The sequence below is a fragment of the Lissotriton helveticus genome, chromosome 9 (genome assembly GCF_964261635.1).
Source record: "Lissotriton helveticus chromosome 9, aLisHel1.1, whole genome shotgun sequence".
In the NCBI taxonomy this organism is placed as follows: Eukaryota; Metazoa; Chordata; class Amphibia; order Caudata; family Salamandridae; genus Lissotriton; species Lissotriton helveticus.
The window spans coordinates 731,765,643-731,788,911 of record NC_136070.1 but is presented as its reverse complement, the minus strand read 5'-3'; the positions used below and the strand labels follow the sequence as shown (position 1 = coordinate 731,788,911).

Genomic DNA, 23,269 nt, shown 5'->3' with positions numbered 1-23,269 from the left:
CTGTACTTGGGTGGGAGCAGTGAAGGTCCCAATTTTTAAGAAGGGCTCTCCTCTGCTCCCGGTCAACTACAGGCCAATTAGCCTCATTGATGCCCCGCAATTTTTTTTTGCCCGGCTGATTCTAGACCGCCTTCAGTACTGGATGGAGGAGCACGCAGTCCTCAGCCCGTACCAAGCGGGGTTTAGGAGGAACACATCCACCATGGACCAAATCTTCCGCCTAATATTACTATTCTGGAAAATGGCGAAGATAGAGGGTGGCAGCCTCTATATTGTGTTTGTGGACCTCCGCTCCGTCTTTGATTTAGTCCCTCGCGGAAAACTGTGGTCTGTGCTCCTGAATATGGGTGTCCCACAAAAACTCTTAAATGTGTTGATAAGGTTGCATGAGGGGAATTTCGCGCAGGTCAGATGTGGGAGGGAAGGGCCACTATCATCCAGGTTCCCTGTAAGTAGGGGGGGTGAGGCAGGGGTGCATACTAGCACCTACCCTGTTTTGCCTTTACGTAAACGGCGTAATTGCTCATCTGGATGGTGTACCTATTAATGATGCGCCGAGAATGGCAGGCAGCAGGGTGCCGGCGATAATGTTCGCTGACGACACCCTGCTGCTCTCAAAGTCTCCCACGGGGATACAGCGTGTGCTGGACGGTTTTGAGGATTTCTGCAGATGCCGTGGTTTGGAGATAAACATTGACAAAACGAAACTTATGATCTTCAATCCACCAGCATCTACCCGCCCGAATCCCAGCCTGGGCAGAGTGCACTTACAAAGGGTAACGACCTTCGAGTATTTGGGGGTAACCTTACATGAAAACCTGTCATGGGGCCCCCAACAAGTAAAATCACAAATGAAACTGGCCCAGTTTGCAGGGGGAATTCTCAGGCTCTCCAACACATCGACATTCAAACCCATTAAACCACCGCTGGAGATTTATAAGACCCAGGCGAGGGCTGCAATCCTGTATGGGGGGGAGCTGTGGGGCCATTCTTGTAGGCCTGAAATCGCCAAAACGGAAAATAAATTTATTAGACAGCTCCTGGCTCTCCCACAAAGTACCCCGCTTTTACCCTTAAGGCTGGACTTGGGGCTGAGACCAATCGAAGTCGAATTAGCACTTAAACCCCTTAGGTTCTGGCATAGGCTTTGGACTACACCAGAGCTCCAGAATTACAGGCTAGAACTGAAGGAAATACTACATTACCATAGTGCAGCAAAAATACCGTGGTTTATGTCTCTAAAGCAGGAATTTTTAAGATTGGAATTGCCTGCCCTGTGGTATGATCCGGAAAGGTCCTGCCATGAGGTCTCACGAAAGTCGCTCACCAGGATTTTTGTCGATGAAAAACTCTCTGCTGCTCTGTCTACCCCCCATGCTGGCACCCTGACCACTTCTTTTTCAATATTTAAAGATTTTTATTTTTTCGAGGATTTTATGGATGTTATCTATCCTATTGTATCGAGGAAACTTTATTTACAATGGAGATATGGCACTTTACCCCTAAGAGCTTTTACGAGCAAATGGTCAGCCTCTACTCTAAAAAAATGCCCAGGGTGTAGCTGTACTTCAGAAGAGGAACTCCATGTACTCTTCTTCTGTTCAGCATACAGCAAACCCAGAAAGTACTGGCTAGTGCCTTTATGCAATAATTTGGGGTTCACACAGTGTACATATGCTTTTAGAATTTTAAGAACTGATACTTCTAGTCGCATCGTATTTGCAGTCTCACGGTTCCTGCTAGCTATGTGGACTAAGCGCAGACGCTTGACTGCTAATGGATGTTAAGGTGCAGCTGACATACTGTAATCAGGTATCATTCTTCCACTACTGATTTTACAATACTGTCCTTAACTTAATGAATTGTGCCGCTCTCCTATGATTGAACAAATCTTTTATTATGGTGCTAATTTTAATGTGTTTGCTATACTGAAAAGCGTGTTATTTTTCCACGATAGATCTTATTAACCCCTTCGACGCTCATGACGAGCTGGGCTCGTCATGAGGTAGCCTCCTCGCACGCTCATGACGAGCCCAGCTCGTCATGAATAAAGGGAATATACAATTCTCAGCACAGGAGGGGAATACCATAAGCATTCATGTGGTTAATATTCTATTGTGTTTTTCTCAATCAATTTTATCATTATTATTGTATATACTTTTAACCTGCATCTTTTATGGCAAAATACCGAAATAAAGATTCCTGGATGATGATGATGATTCATTATAGTGTTAGTAGACTATTTTTCCAAATGGACCACTCTTATATTTGTCAATAAAGTAGACACCAAAACGATCATGCTTTTCTTATCTGATGTTTTTGTGAATAAAGGCATTCGTCATATGCTCATTACTGACAATGGGGTACAGTTGGTTTCCGAGGAAATGAAAGAATTTCTTATCAGTTTGGCTATAAAACATATTTGCACCCCACTATATTGTCCTCGTGCGAATGAGTTGGTGGAACGCTGCAACAGAATGATCAAAGAGTCTCTACAATTGGCGATGGTTGCATGCAAACCAATTGTTCAGTCAATTAAAGACACTATCTGGTCATATCACACCCCACCCAACAGTGTGACAGGGTACTCACCTTTCTGTCTTCTAAGAGGACGCAAACCAGGATCCAAACTTACACCAACTGGTTCTTTGAAGACAACTTAATTGTAAGGGATGACACATTAACCAGGGAAAGGATTGAGTGCCACCAGAATAAATACAAATAAGCATATGATCGTAGATGCGGAGCCAAGTCACATGATTGGGAAGCAGGTCAACTAGTCCTAGTCAAAAGACCTCACGATGGGGCTAACAGGTACAATAAACACTATGGTCCTGCTAGAATAAAGGATGTCAAGAAAAATGTGGTTACTATGTCAGACGGTATAATGTGGAGCATGGATATATTAGCTCCATATCCAGAGCAGAGTAGTGGTAACGAGTTGGACGAGAGGGCCAAGGTGCGAACCAGTATTCCAGAAGTCAAACGCAGTGACATAAATGTGAGATCACGCAAGTGGCATGCGGACTATGTCATGAAATAAAATGTCATGGGGTCATATCAGTCTTTTATACAATGTCAAGAACAAATGTGATGGGTAAATGCAATTACAGAAATGTTATCCTCATGTGGCACGTGGCCAGTGTCCTGTAAAACCTGTCATGGGTCCATCATTAGTTCTGCTGCTCATATTCCTATCCCATTTTATGTTTTTGTCTGTTTAGTTTCCTCCCCTGTCCCTTTGAGTCCCACTCCTCTTTTTCCCCCTTTGGCTTTCTTTCACCCTTGGGGAAGGAGGTGTGTTTTAATCTCTCCTTTCTGTCCTTCTTCTTCACTTTCCAGTCAGTACGTTCTAAACCCCCCTTCCCCAGTTGGTAATGCCTGGGTATGGTGACACCTAGTGCACCTTAGAGGTTGGGGACTGAGGGCTGAGGAGCGCCAGGCTAGACAGCTTGAGGAATTGTTTCTAAATAAACTCACATTTCATCTTCATCCGCTTTTGTGAGTTATTTCTAACAAAGTCATAACAAAACTGATGGTTGTAATTTGAATTAATGTGAGTACATCCTGCTACGTGTTGCCTCATTTGCGTGGTAAATGCTTTTAGTCTGTCAAGTATTTGATTCAATGTTAACACGTTCTATGGGACCACACAGGATCAACAATATGGTGTCAAGTTTTGTTTCTGGCAACCCCTTTATTGTGTAACTGTCCCTGCAGATGCTTGTCTTCAAAATGTGTTTGTATGCCATTTTCATCTCACACAGGAGAAATATTGTGACTGACGCTTTGCTGGTTGCCGGATTAGAGGTACATTAGAGGTAATTTTTTAAATTATTTTAGCCATGCGTACAAAATGCCAGTTTAACTGTAGCGCACTATTTAAAAACGTTGGCACGAGTCTGGTGTGGCACGCGCAAGCCATTAACTTCTCTGAGGGAGCCGTGCGGAGTCTCTGTTGCCTCCTGTATGTTCAGCCTTTCACTGCGTCACAGCTACTATGCAGCTATCCTGCGCTGCTTACAGACGTTTATGTTGCACCTACGTGCCTGAAGCTACGTGACGCCATCAGCGTGCCACCATCGTAGGGTTGGCTGTCGCACTTAAGGTTTTATGGTGCTCTTCCTTTGATACTACAAACCACGTCGTTTTTGCTTCACGATATAAAGGTTTATCAAAACGACTTGAAGTTTGAGGACAACGCAGTATTTCCGCGAGCAGAACTAGATGAGGATTCAATGACGTTGGACTCTTTTGGTGGAATTCTCCGTTTCTAGTATTTTGGAGGTAACGTTACTCTGGGTATTGTTCCTGTCATGCCCGTTTTGTTCCTCTCTGGAGCCAATTAACCAGTTATATCTGACATCTTCCACATGTTTGTTTCTGCAAGCCACTGTGGGGATTTGGTGGCATCTTCCGTTTCATTTATGTCGGAATTAATGCTACATTTGGTTCTGTATTGTTATGCCCACCTTTTTCTCACCGGAGCCAGTCAACTGTTATCTACACATTTGGTTTTGTGGATGATAAAGCACCCACTTCACAAGCACCATGGATAACGCCTCGCTACACAAGTTTTGGTGCATTTTTCGTGAAGATCCACTTTTGGTGCACATAGTTTGTCTATTGTTTCACCTGCAAAGTTATGGTTTCTGCTGTGCCCTTCATGCTACTTATATGGTTTGACATTGCTCTGGGGCTCTTAGATTCAGCTTACAAATCTGTAATGTGTTTATTTATGACTTTCGTATTGTTCAAGCCATGACTCTATATTTTTCATTTGTATCAGTAACATGTTTCAGGTGCCATGCACTGTACCTGTGTGCACAGAGTAGCACTTTTCCGGTTATTTTTGTCTATCTTTCTAAAGACCATTGTCTGCAGATAATTTGTATGAGATATCACTCACCGCTGTGGGGCACAGTTCTTTAGTATTCTACAGTTAATGTATTTCTATATGCAAATTCAAATTCAAATTCGAATTTGTATTTCTATATGTATGATCTATCCAACGATTTGTATTTTATGATGCCACAGTGTTACGCTGTTTAATGGATGAGTCGTCCATGACTTTGGTTGGTGGTCATCACAGTTTTATCCCTGAGGGATGGGTTAGGGGCAATGGCAATTTTCCCATCACAGTTTTATCCCTTTCGTCAAGGATGTTGGGGTTGAGTCCCAGTTAGTGACCTCTATATGGAAGTAGACTCATGGGTGTGTTCCTATACACACAGTGTTTGGTTTTTGACCTTACACAAGGTTGGGTTTGTGGGATTTTTCCCATGTACAAAGGTACATGTTTTGGCGTAGACTCTTAAATAGGGTTGGGATGTGGGTGTCATCCCCACTTACATGTACAAAGGTACAACCCTGCTTAGGGTGTGTGTTATGGGTGCTAGCCCCATACACAGTTTCCATGGGTCTCTGTCCCATATATTTGTTTGTTCCCTTGCAGTTGGGATTGGTGTTGCGGTGTGGTTTGCCCTTTGCTTTATTTTACATGATATTACAATGTGTTTATGCTTCTAATGTTTTAATAATTTTTCATGGGGGAGGATGAGGGATATTGATATTTTTGTATGTTGTATTTTATCCATCTTTTCTTGTTTTTTATTGTTCACTCTCTCGTGATGTTTTGCTATTTGTTGCATCCCTGAGTTTAGAACATTACTGCTTTATTGTGCATAGTTCTTCTCTTGAAGTTGTGTTATTTCTGTTTTTATGTAAAGGAAAGGGATAATGTTATATCCTCTATATTGTAGGTACAAACCAGCCTAAGTCCTCCTACCTGCTCAGCCAGAGTGTGAGTTGGATACAGAATGTTGGTGTGACTGTGATTCGTGAAATGCCTGGGTGCCTGAGTGGATATGTAGTGACAGTTAGAGATGGGCTGAGCAGCTAGGCAGGCTGCTCCTGGTGGGGCCGGTACTTGACCAGAGCTGGATGGACTAAGGAAGATGTTAACTGGACATGGAATCAATAAAGAAGACTTGGAAGTACTATATGGCTACCTGTGTCTCTAAGTACAGGTTACAATAGGGTAGGTCACACACACTATACTTGTGTCAACAACCATGGTTTGATGCTAATCAGCTCAACTCAGCTACTGACTGTGGGGCCATATCCCACCATGTAGGCAGTCAGTTCACATACTGCTTGTCTAAAGGTATACTATATACCATTTAAAGCTGTGGTAAGGAACGGCTTTTATAGAGCACCTGTACCTCTGACCGGCCTACCCTCGAGTAATCTAGCGCCCACTTTTGTAGGTCCTTTGGGCACTGCAGCGCAGGCCCAACGAGGAGTTGCGAGATGACGAAGCGTGACACCCCTTGGGGTTTATGAGGGCCCTTGCTCCTGATGATTCAGATCCCTTGACTTGATACATCAGGTACCTCTGATCTCTCCCTTTCCTTAGAAACTACACACCTTTGAATGCACCTGTGTCTTTTTGAACGAAGAAATATTTTGGACTACCTGTTTTCCCCACCGGGTGGCAGTGATCATGGTCCCTTGGATCTTTGTAACCTAACAAGGATCTCTCTCAAAGGGGATTCTGAATTTCCACCGAGGGTGGGAATCTCTTATAAGCACTCAATCCCCCACACTACTGGTTGGGATGCAAGCCCTTTGGTCCCCGCGGGCCCAATCATTTGTTGCATTCCATTTCTTCTGGGCAGCTACTCCATCTAACGGGGTGGGCTACCAGGCAGGACTGCACGGAATGCTGTCCCAAGCAGGTCCATGAATCAAAAGTTCAATGGGAGCGGATGTTGTGGTGCAGTGAGGGGTGTGAGGGTACGCTCACAGGAACTGGGGCGTGTAGTACTCCGGGTCATTTCCCTGATCTACACCAATGTGCATAGCCTTCTTAAGGATGTGCATAAAACTCTCGGCTTCTGCCTTTTTACCACTGGCCTGAGCCTCCAGTATGACCTTTTTGTGCTGGATCTCCAGGCCATTCACATATTTGTTAAACTATTGTTTATGGAATGGCGGGGCGTTATCTGTTTTTATTTCTGCCGGGTGGTCAAGTAGGACGGAGACCTTTTCCACAATGGGTTGTACCCTCAGGACTGCAATTGATTGGCTGTCTATGATAACCACTGTCCTCGACCCATGAAAAAAAAACTCCCAAAGTCCAAGCTCAGGTGGGTCCAGGGGTGAGGGTGCAAGTCCTTGGTTATTCCAGGCAAGGGCTGGCTTCCACCATCTGCTGTCTGACAAAATATCACCCCTGCACTTTCTCCTCAAATGCCCCATCCATTCTAGGGAACCAGAATTTGTTTTGAAGTCTCGCCTTTGTTTTGGCCACTACTTGGAGCCCCTCATAAGCAGGGTTGATAACCCAGGCCCACAGGGTACGCTGGATCATGATGCCCTCTCCTCATAGCAGAAGCCCTTCTCCAGTGTAGCTCAACTCATCAAGTACTCACCACAGTTGGGTCATCACTTGTTTGTCAACAGGGTCCATTGACTTGGCACCATCCAGGAAGCAAGCCCAGGCTTTGTTGCTTAGTGCCAGCACAGCCTTCTAGGTGAAAATGTTGATACTCCCATTGGATGAAATACACAAAAAGTTAATAGAGGAATGCTTTCAATTTGTCTAACCACTAGAAATCGCTCAGGTAGCATCCCAATCCTTTGTTCTTTTGCTCACCTTGTCACCTAAGTTTGATCCCAGCCATATGCAAATCAGTCTTGATCCTCCTCTTCATGGGAATAATCCAGCCCGAACTGCCATGCTGGGTCCTCCCTGAACCATAATACAAGCCACCCAGGACCTGTTGCACCTTAGCCCGAAACCGGTCCCAGGATGCTTGTTTCCGGTCCAGGGAAGACATGGCTTGGCAGTTCGGGTTTGACTGTTTCCATGAAGCATAGGGCCAAGACTGATTTGCATATAGCTATGTCTGAAGTGGGGTAGCGAAGTGAGCTAAAGAATGATGATGGATTCACCCCAGATCTGTGACTGGGGGTGAGTGTCTGAAAAGTTTCAGCGCTCAGTCCATCATCTCTTTGTGTTTGCTTTGTGCGCCCTAAGTTGGCAGGGTATGCCCAGATGTGGCTCCCTTGCTCACTTTGCAAGAGGTGTGGCTCAGCGGCCAGGGCAACTGACTCCGGAAACCGGGGCTCACGGTTCGATCCCCGGGTCCGGCGGCAGATCAGCTCAGCACAATGTAACTCTGGGCTATAGCTCGCTTAATCTTCCCGAGGTCCCCCAGCGCCTTGGCACCTTCGGGTAATTGTTTGTGCTTTACAAATACTGGACATTTACATTTACTTTGCCATTGGATTCAAGCTAGCGTGGCTGATGAGGGCTGCTATCCCTAAACGGGTCCTAGGTTGCTTGTTTCCAGTCCAGGGAAGACATGGCTTGGCAGTTCAGGCTGGGCATACACATCCCACTTAGGGTGAACACTAAAGTACACAAAAAGTGATGGATTGAATGCTTGAATTATTCTCAGCCACTGGTAAGTGCTAGGAGCCACATCCCAGTCCATTGTTATTTTTCACACCATGCCACCTCAGATTGGACCCGGCCATATGCAAATCACTTTTGACCCTGTTCCAATGGGAAAAGTCCAGCCCAAACTGATAAACAAGGTCCTACCTAAATCGGAACACAAGCAGCCCAAGACTTGTTTCACCCTATTTGGGGCGCATCAGTCAGGTATAGCTTGGTTCCAGTGACAGTGTGCATAGGACCCACATCTGGGTCTACCCGTCCCACTTTGGGTGACACACTAAAGTATAGAGAAAAGTGATGGATGGAATGCTTGAATTAATCTCAGCCACTGGTAATTACTCAGGCCACATCTCAGTCCATCATTATTTTGCACACTATGACACCTCTAGTTGGACCCAGCAATATGCAAATCAGTCTTGACCCTGCTCCAGTGGGAACAAGTCCAGTCCGAACTGCCAGGGCAGGTCCTCCCTTGTGTTTGATGTGCCGGCTTAAGTGGCAAGGGTATTCCCAGACGAGGGTCCCATGCTCACTGTGCCATCGTAGAATATATCAAAATGTTCTCACTTATGTTTAGTACCCTATCAGCCCCAAAAGAGTTTTCTGTATTGTTTTTTGAAAAATGTCTGCTGCCAAAGATATGCCTATGTGGGTGGATACGGTTGTGATGTAGCACCATGAGAAGGTCCAACTTTAGCTGATGATAGCCGGCATTCAGATCTACCTTTGAAAACCATTGGGCACGGTTGAGATCCAATATTATGTCGCCCATGGTTGGCATGAGATGGTATTCTCTGCAGATCATGTAGTTTGGCAGTCTTCTGTTCCCGCACATCTGGATCGCCCCTGGTTATTGTGTTTTAGAGGCTACCACCAGCAGGGATACCCACAGGGTGGGTCTGGCCACCTTTTCGGTTACTCCAAGCTGCTCCAGTTTGCAGAGTTCTTCTTCCACTTGTGGGTGCATATAGAAAAGCACTCTTCTGTGTCGCAGGGAATTTGCTTTATGAATGGGGCAATGTGCAATGTAACCTGCGTGCCCTTGAGGCACCCAAGCCCCTTGAACAGCTGTGGAAAATCTTTGAGCACTGCATCTACCTGCACTTTGTGGATGTGCTTGGTGGAGAACACCAGCCCCAAGTCCTCTGCTATTTGATGTCTTCTTGGCGTTCCTTTACCTTCCTTCATCTCAAAGAACTTGGCGTATTTGATGTTGTGGCCCTGCGCCACTCATACATCTATGACCCCCGCAAGAGCCAGTAGGGTGTGACCGTCACATATGTAGATGATTGCTGAGGTAGGCAGAAGAGGACGTTTGGGGCTCAGTTACCTGAATTGCTGCAAGTCCGTTTACATTCAATGATGTTCCAGTGTCAATCAGACACATGACAGTGACCTCAGCAATGGTGCACATTGGAAGGAGGTCTTTGCTTGGAGTTGGCATGGCTCGTTAATGAAATCAGGAAGACATCATCATTGTTGCTGTCATTGGTGTCCACTTCTACTGCCCGCTATGCCAAGTCACTTGTCCCATGCCCAGTTATCTATTGTTCATTGCCTCAAGGTGGGTTGGGGTGCTTCTTGCTCTGAAGTCAATGCTCTTTCTCCATGCTTCGGCAAGCTTAGGTGAAGTGGTTGACTTTCCTACTTCAGGAAATATAATCCTTTCGCTGGGCATAATTCCAGTGCGTGTAGATCCAGATTGTAGTTTAAGCATTTGGTTTGGTTTGCGGCCTGTGGCTTTTGTGTTGGTGCCCTCGCGGAACATCTGTATACAGTATCTACATGCTCCTCCTTCACAGACCTGGTTTCCCCATAGCTGGCTAGTGCTGTACTATTCGCCAGGGCAGGTTCCATCTTTTCCACTCTAATGTTGGAGACTTCATGCAACCATGCTAGGATGAGAATATCCTTAAGCTTTATTCTAGGTTGACAGAAGATTAGCCGTCGTAGGGTGGAAAGCAACATCCTTTGAGTGAGCTCTTTGGCCTGATGATCATCCATGCACTGTAATGTGTCAGCTACGGATACCTCTTCAATCCATAACTGGTATAGTTGCCATCTAAGGTATAATTCACACACCAAATGCAATGCTTATGATCTCACAATGATACTCCTAATAAGTACCAACACATACAAGCACAAGATCATTAACACCACACATTCAAACCAATGAATAATGCTATATTCATAGTCGTCTTATTGACAGTGTTTATACTACTTCAATATGAAATCTGACGTGTAACATCATTATTATCTATTACTTGTGTAGGTGCTTTCATGACTACATGCTGTGGAAAAAAGCCATATTTCATAGGGAATGTCAAGCATTTACAAGCAGTACAATAACAAAGCACCTGTGCAACAAACACTTTAAAGGTTTCAAAGAAACCGCTTCTTGTTCCAGGTGAATGTTAATTATTTTACATTTATGATGCGCTGGCCCTGGAGCCCAGCCTGGTGACTTTCAACTCATTGTCCCAGACTTGCTCAAGATGACATTTTAGGCAATCACCAGGCAGCAGCAACAGGGGCAGCTGAGGCTCAAGATACCCTTTTAGGCAAGCAGTTGCCCCGCTGCGTGGGACGTGCTGGCACAGGAGCACAGTCTGGGGACTTAGGACTCAATGTCCCAGACCACGTCAGGCAACAGAAGGAGCAGGGGAGGCCCATCATCAAGATGCCATTTTAGGCAAGCAATAGCCCTGCATCGTGGGACACACTTATGGGGCACCCACACTGTGCCAGAACGAAGACTAGGTCAAGACAGGTCCATCTGAGCCCACCAGAGACTGACAGAGGCTGGCCTGGGCCACCTCCTTAGGCCCTGTTTTGGGGCATTTAGCAGCGCCAGATGGAAAAAAGAAAAAACACTACTGCTCCAGCGGGTAGGAACATTCCGGTATTGTGACTTACCCTACTAATGCAATGAGGGCCTTCAAAAAAGAGATTAGCTTTGTGGAAGAGAGTCTCATTGCGAGGCATCAAGTCGTCTCGGATATGGTTTCTTCCATTAATCCTACTGACACTGCAATTGGAAGTACGGTTCCTACTCCTGCGCCACAAATGCCATCTAAGCCCATTGAACACCAGCATAATCCCTGTATTGGAAACGACTCCCTGACTATTTTACAAGACTGAGGAAATCAGCTTCCAGCTAAAAAAAAAAAACTGGCCCTCGCTCCATCAGACAAAAAACAAAAACCTATCAGGCCAGCAGCTAGCACTCAGGAATAACCGGGCAAAAGAATAATTTGTTATAGAAACCAGGCCAACAGAATCACAGTCCTTTGGCATCTAGGATGAGGGGGCAGTGTCCCATAGCCTCCCTTCATCAGATAAGTGGCCGAAGGAAAGCTTTAATTCAATGTCCAGTAGGTTGGACTTCCTGGAGGTGCTGGTTTTGTGGTTCTGAAAATTCTGGATTTGTGTAATCATTCTGGACTCGAGAATTAAAACTTCGTCGAAACATGACGAATTTGGTATCAAAAGACCGAGAATGACGAGCGCATCATGTACATATATTTTCTGCATATTCGAGTGACGGTTTCACCTCGAAAAACGTCATTCACGTTCTGAACCTCACTTCCATTTGTGTGTTGCCCTTTACATAGGCCTTAATCCAGCTGACTTCGATTCCACAAGGACACGTACACCTTAATCGACTTTCCTATGACCTGTACAAGTTGGAACCATTGCCCCAGGCCGAACTCGTTAGGTCAGTTCCCCTCCCAGTGGCCGAGCAAGATAGCATCAAGGCTCAACAAGCCATAAAACCATTTCAGCGCGCACACCTGCCGTATCTCGCTCACATCTGTCTCCACTCTTTTTGCTTCACTTGCTTTATGATGGGGAGGTGCCCGTTTTTATTGGGGGTCCAGCGATATCTGATGAAATGTTGGGCCTTGCCGGGTGATTTGTTGTGGGCAGCACGACGTGAAATATGTACATGTCATCATGACTCTGCTTTTCTTTTGTAACCAATAACTGTAAATGACATACTACAAATTCGAAGAATGTTTGCCTGAAGCTGAATATTCTGTATAAGAAGAGAAGCCTGACTTTGTAAATTCGAGCAGTCTCCTGAGAATATACTTCCCGTGTGTTGTACTTCTAGGACACTTGTTACCTTGGTTGCAGCCAATAAAATCGATCCTTGACTTCACCTAGAAGACTCTGAGTTTCTGTAGGTCTGAATCAGGAAGGACTCGAGGTCTCTGGGTGTACCCTGACACCGCTGGGTTGCCGGTTCTGTGCCGGTTCCAATGGTACCAGCCCAGCCAGAGGTTCGTGAGGAGCTTCGTGTGAAAATTCCGGAGGACGGCCAACCACTTCAACGACCCCTGCATGTCGACGTGGTCCGAAGGTCTTTGCTGCGATGTTCCCCGCTTCCCGACGGCTACGAAGGACTGCTGGCCCTGGCTATCGCCCTGATTTGGACCCTTGAAGTTTGGTAGAGCGAAACACTGAGACGAGTCTTCTGGTGACGTCATCGATATTTCAGTTAAGTATAAGTGGAGCGTCTCCCAGTCCTTAGTTGGTCTTACTCTTGGGTATCCTTTGGATAATTGTTGGTACTTGCAAGCACCAAAACCGAAGGACTCGTGTATTCACGAGAAATATCGTAATTGATAAACCTTCGAAGTTTGGAACTAGACTAGAGAGCGAAGATGCCTGGTCTTAGACTTAGATATTTGTTATGTCTTGGTTATGATAATAGGGACTCCCGATTGGAGGACTCATGTACGGTTCCTCCGGTTGGAACTCCAACTTACGAGTTATATGTGAAACATGGGGTAGGCCCCATCACATACAATGAAGTGTGGATCAAATACACCAGAAAAGATGGTGTTTTAAAATGGCCCCAATATGGTAGCTTTGATACCGAAATTCTAGATAACCTTGAAGTTAAACTGTTCAAAAAGAAAGCCCGGCCGGCCGGCGATGTTCGACTCTTTCCGCCTATGGCGTAAGGATGCCAAACAGAAAATCAAATTAGCTAAGAAAAATAAGAGAGAAGGGGGACTTTCAGTAATGCAAGCTGTTATGCAGTTTAAAGACAATGAAGAAGAGCAGATGAGTGAGCAGTTGCACAGGCAACATAAAATGGCAATAGATAAATGCTATCCAGTTTTGCCGTCTCTTCATTAAGAGGCAGCAAAAGAGCGTGAAAAAGATCCATTAATGTCAAATTTATTAAGTTCGCCACCGCCCTATGCACAAAATGCCACAGCACCTCCGCAACCTTTAGTTGCGCCCCCTGTAGTTGTTATGCCTGCTCCTCTACAGCACTCACCAGCTACTCTTCAGCTGGCTTCTGTCCCTCTGGGGCAGCCCCCTCAAGGCCCACCGATCACATCTACTTCTCCTAATGCTCCCTCTATGATTTTGCCTAGCGCACCTTCTATTTCTCCTGATGCTCGTTCTGCAATTGCCTCTGTTTCTGCCTTATCTGACACTATTTTCCCACCCGTTCTTCCTTCAGTTTCACCTTCCGTTCGGCAGAAAATGGCCAACGCTGTTACTAACCTTCTTTCACCCCTTTTCGGGTCGCCTACTACGACCCCTAACATAGGACGAAGACAGTTGCGAAGTCGACTGCCTGACTATCAAGAGAGAGACTCACTGAATCGCTTAGCGCGGAAATGGGTTATGGACACTGTAAAATATGATGTAGAGTCTGTCATGGAAGTCTTCCATCAATGGGAAGCACCGACGCAGAGATATGTTTTCGAACAGATGTGTGTTTTCCTCTGTGAGGATTTGGAAGACAATGATCTGGAATGCAACCCGAAAGAGTTGTGTCGTGTACATTTTAAGTTTGGGGAAGGCATGATTGTAGGTCCTGATGTAGAGAAAGCGGTTGAAATATTGTTATCGTATCGGAGTAAGGGGAGCAGTTCTGGGTCACAATCTGAGCCTGGTGCATCTAGTAGGAAAAAGGCGCGACAATACCCTATGAGAGAAGTTCCCCCACAATGGAGAGAGGGTGACACAACCGCTGACCCACCTATTCTGCCACACTTTCAGCGTGTATGGGTACATGTCCCATGGAAGCGAGCTGAAGTTTTAGCACTCAAACAGACATTACCTGATCCGCGTAAAAATCCTGCAGGGTATTACAAAGAGTTGTCACAGACTGCTGGATCATGTATAATGAATTTGGCTGATATCGATATGCTATTTGGAAATGTTGTTCCACAGCCTTTATGGAGTAAGATTCGTCATACAGATCATGATCAAGAATTAGGTGACTCTTGGGCTAACATTGCTACTGCAGATGCCCGACAAGTTGGTGGTGCTAAGCCTGAGCCTTTGATAGCAGAACTCCCTGGCAAAATAATAGATTACATGAAAACGATAATGCCTGCAATACGTGTAAATTGGGGCAAGTTGTCTGCATGCAAGCAGAAGAAAGAAGAAACTGTCTCAGATTTCTTCACCAGGTTTGAAGAAACATTTGTCGATCACAGTGGTCAGGATATGACCACAGAAGGTGGTCAGAGATTGTTCGTCGATAAATTCGTGCACAATCTGCTTCCAGAATTGTGTAAAAAGTTAAAGGATTCAGAAAGTTCTTGGGCAGTTTCGTCTTCAGCGCAGATATTAGCTACAGAACAATATTACGAAAATAGAGACAAAGACGAGAAAGACAGAGCAGAAAAGAAAACTAAGGAGTTGAAAACGAAGGTTTTGTTACAGCAAGCATATCCGCCACGCGGTGGTGGTAATCAAAATAATAGTGGCCAGACTCACTACCAGAATCATTTTCAGCAGCCTCAACAGTATCAGAGGAACTCGCAAAGAGTCGAGTAAAGTAAAGTAAAGTAAAGTAAAGTCCACATTTGTAAAGCGCACAATCACCCGTAAGGGTCTCTAGGCGCTGGGGGGCCGTCGGGAAGATTAAGCGAGCTATTGCCCAGAGTCACATGGTGCTGGGCTAACCTGCCGCCGGAGCCGGGGATCGAACCGTGGTCCCCAGATTTCAGCGTCAGTCGCCCTGGCCGCGGCGCCACACCTCTCCCAGTACATACAGCCACGTGTCCCTGTAGGCCCAAACCAGTGTTCATATTGCAAGGAAGAGGGGCATTTCAAGTATAGTTGCCCTATTCTCTTACAGCGCGCAAATGGTGCTTCTAGTGTGAGAGGTCGTGGTGTTCAGCAAGCGCCTAGAGGTAGAGGACGCGGAAACGTCCCCCAGAACACACCTCCCCTTCCACCACAAAATTCAATGAATAGGTTCGATCAACAGAACAACGCATCTGACAGGACAGCTCAATACTATGTTGATAATTACTATACAGAAGATGAGTATTTGGAGGGTAATGATTGCTAGGACAGCCATAGACAAAGAGAGGGAGTTGTTTCAGTTCCAGTAGATCAGAGTGGACCATACGTTGAGGTAATTACATCGGGTGTGTCAGAACCTTTTCTGTTGGATACTGGTGCTACAAAGAGTTCTATTATGCACTCCAAACTCCCTGGCACACCTTTGTCTGGCGAAATGAACGTTTCCGTAGGTTTTTCTGGCGCCCCAGTTAGAAATCCGATTTCTGACCCTTTGTCCCTTTCTGTTGGTCCTTGTGAATTAGAAGCACCCCTTATTCTGACAACAGGTTGTGGCGAAAACTTGCTAGGATTGGATTTATTAAAAAGATTGTATGGGTGTTAGACACGTCTGCTTCGGAGAGTCCCCTCACCACTATGATTTCCTTTGTTCCCCTGTACCTCCAAAAATGTGTTGCTTTTTATTTGTCTACCAGGACTTTTTATGTGTTGTCTCATGGGGCTAGATGTTCCTTGACGCCCAGTTGCTCACAAGGTTTGTGACACCTATTTACAAGGCGCCTGGCCCAAACCTGTGGCATTACAAGCTGGGGTTGTCAACCTGTAAAAATGAACCTAAAATGGTGGACACCCTTTTTCCTCATGTGAAGTGACTCCCATTGGAGCCTTCATGAACCCTGGCCTTTTGATGTTTTGGCGCCCTTTGTTTGGCGCGCATTTCTGACAGGAATTCCTTTATTTTCCTCAGGTACACAAAATGGCTGCTCTAGAACCCCAGTACGGTGGCTCTGAGTGTCCTAAATACCCCTCAAGAGTGCCATGTCATTGTCACAGCCAGAGAAGGTTCTAGAACCTTCTGGCTCGTGCCGGTACCCCAGGGCACTGGCTATATAAGGCCCAGTCCCTGGCGGCCATTTTAGAAGATGATTAGATTAGATGAGATTAGAAGAGATTCCAGACTTGACACCAGATTGACACCTACCCTGTTGACCCCTGAGGTGGCTGGTAGCGCAGGCAGTAGAGCAGCAAAGGGTTGCTGGCGTTGTGACTGACTGGTGTTCCAGTCAGCTACGTGAGAAGTGATCTAGCGCCTACAGCGCCTGCCCAGCGAGTACCTCATTGCCCCCCAAAGACTGTGGCCAGATTCGTGTGCCTCTCCGCCCCCCCGGTGGTGAACTGTGATCGATTTATCGAGTCGCGAGGCGAGAGCAAGTTCGCCACGACCGCGATCGTCAGCTGTGCCCCCTTCGCGACAGGTGCCTCTAGAGGGGAGCTCGGACGTCTCCGAGCCCCACCAGCGTAGAGCGCTTCCTGCGCAGATTGAAGGTGAGGTGGTGCGCCGGGGCGGGGAAAGGCCGGCCTTCGTTGGGCGGGACTAGCGTCCCTGCCACTCCCCAGTGACCCGGGAGCTGTAGCTGTGGGCGGGAACCACCCTGTATGCGGAAGTCGGAGGGAGGTCCGTGGAGCCCCTGAGAGTCCCGTCGTTAACGAGAGGAGTGCTGTGCCCGACTGAATCGTATCTTGATTGCAGCCGATGTGACGTGGGCCAGTTTCTTCATAGTGAATGCAGCGTTGTGAAGGAACTGTGAACCGGCATTCATTTGACTGTGCGCGAAGGTTGTGTGACCTCTCCGGCAGCCCGTTCGTCAGTCTAATGACTTTGAACTGGTGCCGCCTGTGCTCAAGTGGTGCTAAAGCCCGTAGGCGTGCATAGACTTCACCGGCAAAGCAGAGATCCTATCCCGGTGACCGCCGAGTGCAAATGATGTATTTACTGTGTTTCCTTGCCTTTTAGATATACGGGCATACGCCTTGAGTGATTATTAAAGAGTCCCAAACCTTATTTTGTGCTCAGAGAAGCCGTATACCTGGTCATTGAAAACAGCATAAACTGTAAGAGTTATCTTTCCCATTTGAAACGTATTGCAGATGTAATGATTCTAAAGTATTTAATTGGTGGCAGCGATACCAGAAGAAACATGAGGTTGTTTATTTAAATGAACCAATATTCATTCTGATATTTATTCTGATATTTATTCTGATATTTATTCTGATATTTATTCTGATATTTATTCTGATATTTATTCTGATACTCATTCCTGAAGTTATTCTATTTATTAATACTATTTATTACCAGAACTGTATGACCAAAAGAAATGTATATGTGCTTTCCCAGTCAACCCTATTTACAACAAAGAACTTTTATATAAAGGAATCGTATTTTTCTACAGCAGTGGTGTGGTGTCCTTCTTTTTGGTGTGGATGTACAAGGAGTTATTATTGGGTCAGAGCCGGCTTAACACTACAGCCTTCACTTGCCTTGTCACTTGAGCCAAGCTACCCCCTTTGTGCTGGGCTTGCCCATCGCAGGTCCAACATAAAATTGGTGCTCAGCGGGTGGGATTGCAAGCCGTGCTTGTTTTGAACCCCATAATAATTCAGTGTGCACCACAGGTACACACCCGGAGTTTTCTCCTAGCGGCCCTCAAATTCAACGTTTTGCTTTTTCCAAATTCTTTCCTGGAGGTGGGTGGAAGTGACCCTCAGAATTCTTATCCTGGTCACCTACTTCGGGGTGGTTGTCCACACTTTTCACTGACAAGATGGAATTCGAAATGTCAGAGCTGGAGACCTATACTGTGGCACAGCTCAAGGATTTCTGTCAGGAGAGGGGAGTGTTTGTCAGGCGAGGGGCCAAAAGAGAGGAGCTCCGTACTAGTCTGCGAGCATGGGTGGAAGCATGGGTGGAAGCACACACGGAGGGAACGGTGGAGGAGGAGGAATCGGACAGAGGTACTGTCATTGATAGGACTGCGGAATGTCCCCCGGGGGTGGGTGAGATGTCAATCAGCCCCAAGGCAACCTCACGGGAGGGCAGCAGTGTGTCATCGAGAGGGTTGTCAGAAACCGAGTTAGCTGACAGGAGAGAGGAAAGACTGTTAAGGTGGGAAATAGCAAAAATGGAGTTGGAAGAAAGGAGGGAGGAGAGGAGGTTGGAACATGAGTCCAAGCTGGAGATGGAAAGGAAAAGGATGGAACACGAGTTCAAGCTACGAGAACTCGAATTCCAGGCCCTAACATCACTCCGAAGGGTGTCGAGTCAAAGGAATTTGCCAGGGAGCCCAGGCCCCATTTACCCAAGGACGTAGTCGCCAGTTATACCGCTGGAGACGACATAGCCAAGTGGCTGGCAGCCTATGAGGTCTCCTTAAGAGCCCATGGGATCCATGAGAAGCATTGGGGTGGTGGATTATACCGGTACATGCCTCCGACAGGTAGGGATGCCCTATTGGCCCTAGACCGGGAGGAACAGGTAAATTACCTCGCCATGAAGGTGGCGCTCATCAGGAAGTTTGACTTCCTGGATTTTGCCAAGAAAGCCCTAGATGGGTGGGTCCAAGGTAATGAGGTGGAGGACTATCGAGGGTTGTACGACCTGATACTCAAGGAACATCTACTCCAGAAATGTCTTCCCGAGCTGAGGCAACACCTGGTAGACAGCAAACGTACTTGCCCCCGTAAGCTTGCTGAGGAGGCGGACATTTGGGCAAGTACCCGAGTGTCCACGAAGGGGACGGGGGGAGATTCTCAGAAGTCCGGACAGGGCGCTCCCCAGAAGAAAGAGGGGGGAGATAACAAGAAGCAGGAGTTCTCTAAAGGCCCCCAAAATACCTTTAAGGGGAAAAGTTTCTTCTCCACTTCTAAGGCTAACCCGCAGAAGAACCCTAATCCTGGCCAGAGTCAGCAGCCAAGGGTTATCCATTGCTATGAGTGCGGTTGTATTGGACATTATAAGGGAGACGTGAAATGCCCAAAGAGACCACCCCCTCCCACTGGAGGAAAGGCCCCGGGAGTCGCTAGTGTAGCGCTCGGGGAGGAGATGCCCTTAGTTAAGGGGGGGGAGTGGGCGGGTGTCACCTTAGTGTCCCTGGGTGATCGGGAGGTGGTTCTAAAGATCCAGGTGCCCTCAAATACTACCAAGTATGGGCAATGGGTCACCATCAATGGCCATAGAGGGGAAGCTCTGAGAGATACAGGAGCCAGTATGACTATGGTAAGGAGTCATCTGCTGTACTCAGAGCAGGTGATTCCAGGCGTACTTCATCCAGCTGCGATGGCTGACGGCAGAATGGGCCACTATCCTGTGGCCGAGGTTCCCTTTGAGTGGGGAGGGGTTGCAGGTTCAGTTCGAGTTGCCGTAAGCCCCGCCGTGCCAGTCGATTGTCTGCTGGGTAATGATATGGAGCACAATGCTTGGAAGGAGGTGGAATACCGGACTCATACTGAGATGCTGGGTACACCTGATTGGGCCTGTGTGAGTACCAGGTCTGCGGCTGCTCGGGAGAAGTCGCGTGGGTTGGATCCTGGAACAATGGCCCACCCAGCTGCTGATGAGGGAACATTTCGAGGACAGGAGGAGCCTGCCTCGATGTCCATGCCCCGTGAGATGGATAGGCCACCTGTGGAGGTGGACCCGGAGTCCGCGGAGGAGGACATGGTTCCGTTGGAGGACTTGCCTATCCCCGCTGAGTGGCGAGTGGAAGGAGGACCATCCAGGGAGGAACTGAGCAAGGGACAAAGGGAATGTCCCACCCTCGAGGGTCTGAGGCAACAGGCTGAAGCCCAGGCAGCAGGTAACGAGTCTGGGAACTATCGTGTTTACTGGGAGGATGGTCTCCTCTACAGTGAACCCAGGGCGCCAGTGCACGGATTGTCACGGGCCCTGGTAGTCCCACAGTGTTACCGAGCCTTCCTATTAGAGTTGGCTCATGAGATTCCCCTGGCAGGACACTTGGGTCAGGACAAGACCTTTGCCCGGCTTGTCCCCCACTTTTATTGGCCTCGAATGAGGGTGGCGTCCGACACATACTGTCGGTCGTGCGTGTCATGCCAAGCCAGTGGGAAAACAGGGACGAAGCTGAAGGCTCCCCTGGAACCACTTCCCGTCGTTGGCACCCCCTTTGAAAGGGTGGGCATCGACATTGCTGGGCCCCTAGATCCACCTACATCATCCGGTCACAGGTTTATCCTGGTCCTGGTGGATCACGCCACACGGTATCCAGAGGCAATTCCTCTGAGAACCATTACTGCACCAGTAGTGGCCAAGGCCCTGATGGGGATCTTTACCCGAGTGGGATTCCCTAAGGAAGTTGTGTCCGACAGGGGGACCAACTTCCTGTCAGCATATATGCGGGCCATGTGGAAGGAGTGTGGAGTGACTTACAGGTTCACCACTCCTTATCACCCGCAGACCAATGGTCTTGTGGAAAGGTTCAACCAAACCTTGAAGGGTATGATCAGAAGTCTACCCGAAAGCCTGCGGAGGAAATGGGACGTCCTCCTACCCTGTTTGCTCGTTTCCTACAGGGAAGTTCCGCAAAAGGGAGTGGGCTTCAGCCCCTTCGAGCTTTTGTACGGGCACCCTGTACGTGGACCTCTCAGCCTGGTGAGGGACTCCTGGGAAAAGTCTCCCCGGAAAGTTCCCCAGGATGTGGTGAGCTACATGCTGGCCTTCCGAAGCCAAATGGCTAAGTTGTGGAAGCAAGCTTCTGACAACTTGGAAGCCAGTCAGGCAGTTATGAAAGCGTGGTATGACCACAACGCTCACCCAGTGGAGTTGGAGCCTGGCCAGAAGGTGTGGGTGATGGAGCCTGGAGAGCTGAGTGCCCTCCAGGATCGTTGGACAGGCCCCTACGAGGTATTGGAGAAGAAGGGCAAGTCTACCTATCTGGTGGACGTAAAGACCCCTCGGCATCCGCATCGGGTGTTACATGCCAATCGCCTCAAGCCCCACTACGAGAGGCCCGAAGTCATGTTGGTTATGGTGACTGACGGATCGGAGGTAGAGGACACGGAGCCTCTCCCTGACCTTTTTGCGTCTCAAGAAAAGGATGGGTCAGTGGACGGAGTGAAACTCTCGCCAACCCTGACTCCTGAGCAGCAGGAGGAATGTCGCCAGGTCTTGGGGTCATTCGCTCCTCTGTTCTCCCTTGTCCCGGGTAAGACCCACTTGTGTACCCATGACGTGGACACAGGGGACAGCCCACCTGTGAAGTCAAAGTCTTACCGGCTGTCTGACAAGGTGAAGGCCAGTATCCAAAGCGAAGTAGCTAAGATGCTGGAGCTAGGAGTCATCGAACCTTCAAGTAGCCCTTGGTCTAGCCCGGTGGTGTTAGTTCCTAAAGCTGCCCCACCTGGCACCACACCAGAATTGAGATTCTGTGTGGACTACCGAGGACTAAATTCGGTAACCAAAACGGATGCTCATCCGATCCCTCGGGCGGATGAATTGATTGACCGGTTGGGAGCTGCCCAATATCTCAGTACCATTGACCTCACTGCAGGGTACTGGCAGATTCCCATGTCTAATGGAGCCAAGGAAAGGTCAGCCTTCTCCACACCTGAGTGACACTACCAGTTTTGCGTCATGCCCTTTCGGCTCAAGAACGCTCCTGCCACTTTTCAGCGGCTGGTGAACACGATCCTCACCGGTATGGAGTCATTCTCTGCTGCTTACTTGGATGACATAGCTGTCTTCAGTAGCAGCTGGGAGGATCACTTGCAGCACTTGCAAGCCGTTCTCCAGACCCTGGAACGGGCTGGCTTGACGATCAAGGCCAGCAAATGTCAGATTGGACAGGGGTCGGTAGTGTACTTAGGACACTTGGTGGGCCGGGGAACGGTGCAGCCCCTTCAGGCGAAGATTGAGGCAATCATGGCCTGGAAACCCCCCAAGACCCAGACTGAGGTCCGAGCCTTCCTGGGCCTCACAGGTTACTACAGACGATTCGTGAAGGGGTATGGCACTATCGTGGCACCCCTTACAGAACTCACGGCCAAAAAGCAACCCAGGAGAGTCATTTGGACGGAGGCTTGCCAGCGAGCCTTCGACACTCTGAAACAAGCATTGTGTAAAGCTCCAGTCCTGAAGGCTCCAGATTTTTCAAAAGAGTTCATTGTCCAGACAGATGCATCTGACATTGGCATTGGGGCGGTGCTATCGCAACTCAATGAAGAGGGTCTGGATCAACCCGTGGTCTTTCTGTCACGGAGACTGCTTCCCCGGGAACAGAGGTGGAGTACCATCGAGCGGGAAGCCTTTGCGGTGGTCTGGGCACTGAAGAAGCTGCGACCATATTTGTTTGGTTCACACTTCCTTGTTCAGACAGACCACTGACCCCTTCGTTGGCTCATGCAAATGAAGGGGGAAAATCCCAAACTGTTGAGGTGGTCTATCTCCCTACAGGGAATGGACTTTCGGGTGGAACACCGGCCCGGAGTTGACCACGCCAATGCAGACGGTCTCTCCAGGTATTTCCGCCTTAGTGTTGAGGACTCCCAAGGGGTTGGGTAGCTCTCCCCACTTTCAGCTGGGGGGACGCGTGTTAGACCCGTCTGCTTCTGAGAGTCCCCTCACCACTATGATTTCCTTTGTTCCCCTGTACCTCCAAAAATGTGTCGCTTTTTATTTGTCTACCAGGACTTTTTATGTGTTGTCTCATGGGGCTAGAT

At 47.8% G+C, this 23,269-nt stretch overlaps 1 protein-coding gene and 1 long non-coding RNA gene across 2 annotated transcripts in view; one reads left to right on the top strand and one right to left on the bottom strand.

Moving 5' to 3' along the window:
• The window catches only part of LOC144781829 (endothelial PAS domain-containing protein 1-like), a 743,918-nt gene that overhangs the window by 92,193 nt on the left and 628,456 nt on the right, over positions 1 to 23,269 (bottom strand). The gene's annotated exons all lie outside the window — the stretch shown is intronic.
• Positions 3,950 to 23,269, top strand: part of LOC144781830 (uncharacterized) — a 440,263-nt gene continuing 420,943 nt past the window's right edge. Inside the window, exon 1 of the long non-coding RNA XR_013601073.1 lies at positions 3,950 to 4,287. This is a non-coding gene — a long non-coding RNA (uncharacterized LOC144781830). The remainder of the gene's footprint in view (positions 4,288 to 23,269) is intronic.